Raw genomic sequence first — 3,766 nt, 5'->3', positions numbered from 1 at the left:
CACAGGGCCCCCCGGAGGTCCGGCCTGGCCCTCTGACCGGGGCCTAGGGGCCTCCCTTACCAGGGACCCAGCCTGGCCCTGTGAACCCCAGGCCCTGGGGGGATGCCTTACCAGGGATCCAGCCTGACCTCTGACCCCCAGGCCCTGGGGGGGGGGGGGGATGCCTTACCAGGGATCCAGCCTGGCCCTGTGACCCCCAGGCCCTGGGGGATGCCTTACCAGGCATCCAGCCTGACCCTCTGACCCCCAGGCCCTGGGGGGGGATGCCTTACCAGGCATCCAGCCTGACCCTCTGACCCCCAGGCCCTGGGGGGGGGGGGATGCCTTACCAGGGATCCAGCCTGGCCCTGTGACCCCCAGGCCCTGGGTGGGGATGCCTTACCAGGGATCCAGCCTGGCCCTGTGACCCCCAGGCCCTGGGTGGGGATGCCTTACCAGGGATCCAGCCTGGCCCTCTGACCCCCCAGGCCCTGGGGGGATGCCTTACCAGGGATCCAGCCTGGCCCTCTGACCCCCCAGGCCCTGGGGGGGATGCCTTACCAGGGATCCAGCCTGGCCCTGTGACCCCAGGCCCTGGGTGGGGATGCCTTACCAGGGATCCAGCCTGACCCTCTGACCCCCAGGCCCTGGGGGGGGGGATGCCTTACCAGTGGGCCAGCCTGGCCCTGTGACCCCCCCCAGGCCCTGGGGGATGCCTTACCAGGCATCCAGCCTGACCCTCTGACCCCCAGGCCTGGGGGGGGGGGGATGCCTTACCAGGCATCCAGCCTGACCCTCTGACCCCCAGGCCCTGGGGGGGGGGGGGGATGCCTTACCAGGGATCCAGCCTGGCCCTGTGACCCCCAGGCCCTGGGTGGGGATGCCTTACCAGGGATCCAGCCTGGCCCTCTGACCCCCCCAGGCCCTGGGGGGGATGCCTTACCAGGGATCCAGCCTGGCCCTGTGACCCCCAGGCCCTGGGTGGGGATGCCTTACCAGGGATCCAGCCTGGCCCTCTGACCCCCCCAGGCCCTGGGTGGGGATGCCTTACCAGGGATCCAGCCTGGCCCTCTGACCCCCCCAGGCCCTGGGTGGGGATGCCTTACCAGGATCCAGCCTGGCCCTCTGACCCCCCAGGCCCTGGGGGGGATGCCTTACCAGGGATCCAGCCTGACCCTCTGACCCCAGGCCCTGGGTGGGGATGCCTTACCAGGGATCCAGCCTGGCCCTCTGACCCCCCAGGCCCTGGGGGCTCCCTTACCAGGGATCCAGCCTGGCCCTCTGACCCCCAGGCCCTGGGGGGCTCCCTTCCCGGACTCTCCGCCCCACCCCTGGGCTCGGGCTCTCTTCTCCGGACCCGCTGCCACCACCCACCCCACAACCCACTTCACCCCCAGACCCGGCCTCTCTTCTCCGGACCCGCTGCACCCCCCAGGCCCTGGGGGGATGCCTTACCAGGGATCCAGCCTGGCCCTGTGACCCCCAGGCCCTGGGTGGGGATGCCTTACCAGGGATCCAGCCTGACCTCTGACCCCCAGGCCTGGGGGGGGGATGCCTTACCAGTGGGCCAGCCTGGCCCTGTGACCCCCCCCAGGCCCTGGGGGGATGCCTTACCAGGCATCCAGCCTGACCCTCTGACCCCCAGGCCCTGGGGGGGGGGGGATGCCTTACCAGGCATCCAGCCTGACCCTCTGACCCCCAGGCCCTGGGGGGGGGGGGGGGATGCCTTACCAGGGATCCAGCCTGGCCCTGTGACCCCCAGGCCCTGGGTGGGGATGCCTTACCAGGGATCCAGCCTGGCCCTCTGACCCCCCCAGGCCCTGGGGGGGATGCCTTACCAGGGATCCAGCCTGGCCCTGTGACCCCCAGGCCCTGGGTGGGGATGCCTTACCAGGGATCCAGCCTGGCCCTCTGACCCCCCCAGGCCCTGGGTGGGGATGCCTTACCAGGGATCCAGCCTGGCCCTCTGACCCCCCCAGGCCCTGGGTGGGGATGCCTTACCAGGGATCCAGCCTGGCCCTCTGACCCCCCCAGGCCCTGGGGGGGATGCCTTACCAGGGATCCAGCCTGACCCTCTGACCCCCAGGCCCTGGGTGGGGAGCCTTACCAGGGATCCAGCCTGGCCCTCTGACCCCCCAGGCCCTGGGGGCTCCCTTACCAGGGATCCAGCCTGGCCCTCTGACCCCCAGGCCCTGGGGGGCTCCCTTCCCCGGACTCTCCGCCCCACCCCTGGGCTCGGGCTCTCTTCTCCGGACCCGCTGCCACCACCCACCCCACAACCCACTTCACCCCCAGACCCGGCCTCTCTTCTCCGGACCCGCTGCACCCCCCCAGGCCCTGGGGGGGATGCCTTACCAGGGATCCAGCCTGGCCCTGTGACCCCCAGGCCCTGGGTGGGGATGCCTTACCAGGGATCCAGCCTGACCCTCTGACCCCCAGGCCCTGGGGGGGGGGATGCCTTACCAGTGGGCCAGCCTGGCCCTGTGACCCCCCCCAGGCCCTGGGGGGATGCCTTACCAGGCATCCAGCCTGACCCTCTGACCCCCAGGCCCTGGGGGGGGGGGATGCCTTACCAGGCATCCAGCCTGACCCTCTGACCCCCAGGCCCTGGGGGGGGGGGGGGGATGCCTTACCAGGGATCCAGCCTGGCCCTGTGACCCCCAGGCCCTGGGTGGGGATGCCTTACCAGGGATCCAGCCTGGCCCTCTGACCCCCCCAGGCCCTGGGGGGGATGCCTTACCAGGGATCCAGCCTGGCCCTGTGACCCCCAGGCCCTGGGTGGGGATGCCTTACCAGGGATCCAGCCTGGCCCTCTGACCCCCCCAGGCCCTGGGTGGGGATGCCTTACCAGGGATCCAGCCTGGCCCTCTGACCCCCCAGGCCCTGGGTGGGGATGCCTTACCAGGGATCCAGCCTGGCCCTCTGACCCCCCCAGGCCCTGGGGGGGATGCCTTACCAGGGATCCAGCCTGACCCTCTGACCCCCAGGCCCTGGGTGGGGATGCCTTACCAGGGATCCAGCCTGGCCCTCTGACCCCCCAGGCCCTGGGGGCTCCCTTACCAGGGATCCAGCCTGGCCCTCTGACCCCCAGGCCCTGGGGGGCTCCCTTCCCCGGACTCTCCGCCCCACCCCTGGGCTCGGGCTCTCTTCTCCGGACCCGCTGCCACCACCCACCCCACAACCCACTTCACCCCCAGACCCGGCCTCTCTTCTCCGGACCCGCTGCACCCCCCCAGGCCCTGGGGGGGATGCCTTACCAGGGATCCAGCCTGGCCCTGTGACCCCCAGGCCCTGGGTGGGGATGCCTTACCAGGGATCCAGCCTGACCCTCTGACCCCCAGGCCCTGGGGGGGGGGATGCCTTACCAGTGGGCCAGCCTGGCCCTGTGACCCCCCCCAGGCCCTGGGGGGATGCCTTACCAGGCATCCAGCCTGACCCTCTGACCCCCAGGCCCTGGGGGGGGGGGGATGCCTTACCAGGCATCCAGCCTGACCCTCTGACCCCCAGGCCCTGGGGGGGGGGGGGGGATGCCTTACCAGGGATCCAGCCTGGCCCTGTGACCCCCAGGCCCTGGGTGGGGATGCCTTACCAGGGATCCAGCCTGGCCCTCTGACCCCCCCAGGCCCTGGGGGGGATGCCTTACCAGGGATCCAGCCTGGCCCTGTGACCCCCAGGCCCTGGGTGGGGATGCCTTACCAGGGATCCAGCCTGGCCCTCTGACCCCCCCAGGCCCTGGGTGGGGATGCCTTACCAGGGATCCAGCCTGGCCCTCTGACCCCCCCAGGCC

Source organism: Lutjanus erythropterus, unplaced genomic scaffold, assembly GCF_056507025.1.
Source record: "Lutjanus erythropterus isolate fLutEry1 unplaced genomic scaffold, fLutEry1.hap2 Scaffold_211, whole genome shotgun sequence".
NCBI lineage: Eukaryota > Metazoa > Chordata > Actinopteri > Lutjaniformes > Lutjanidae > Lutjanus > Lutjanus erythropterus.
Note: the sequence above shows the minus strand (reverse complement) of the source record.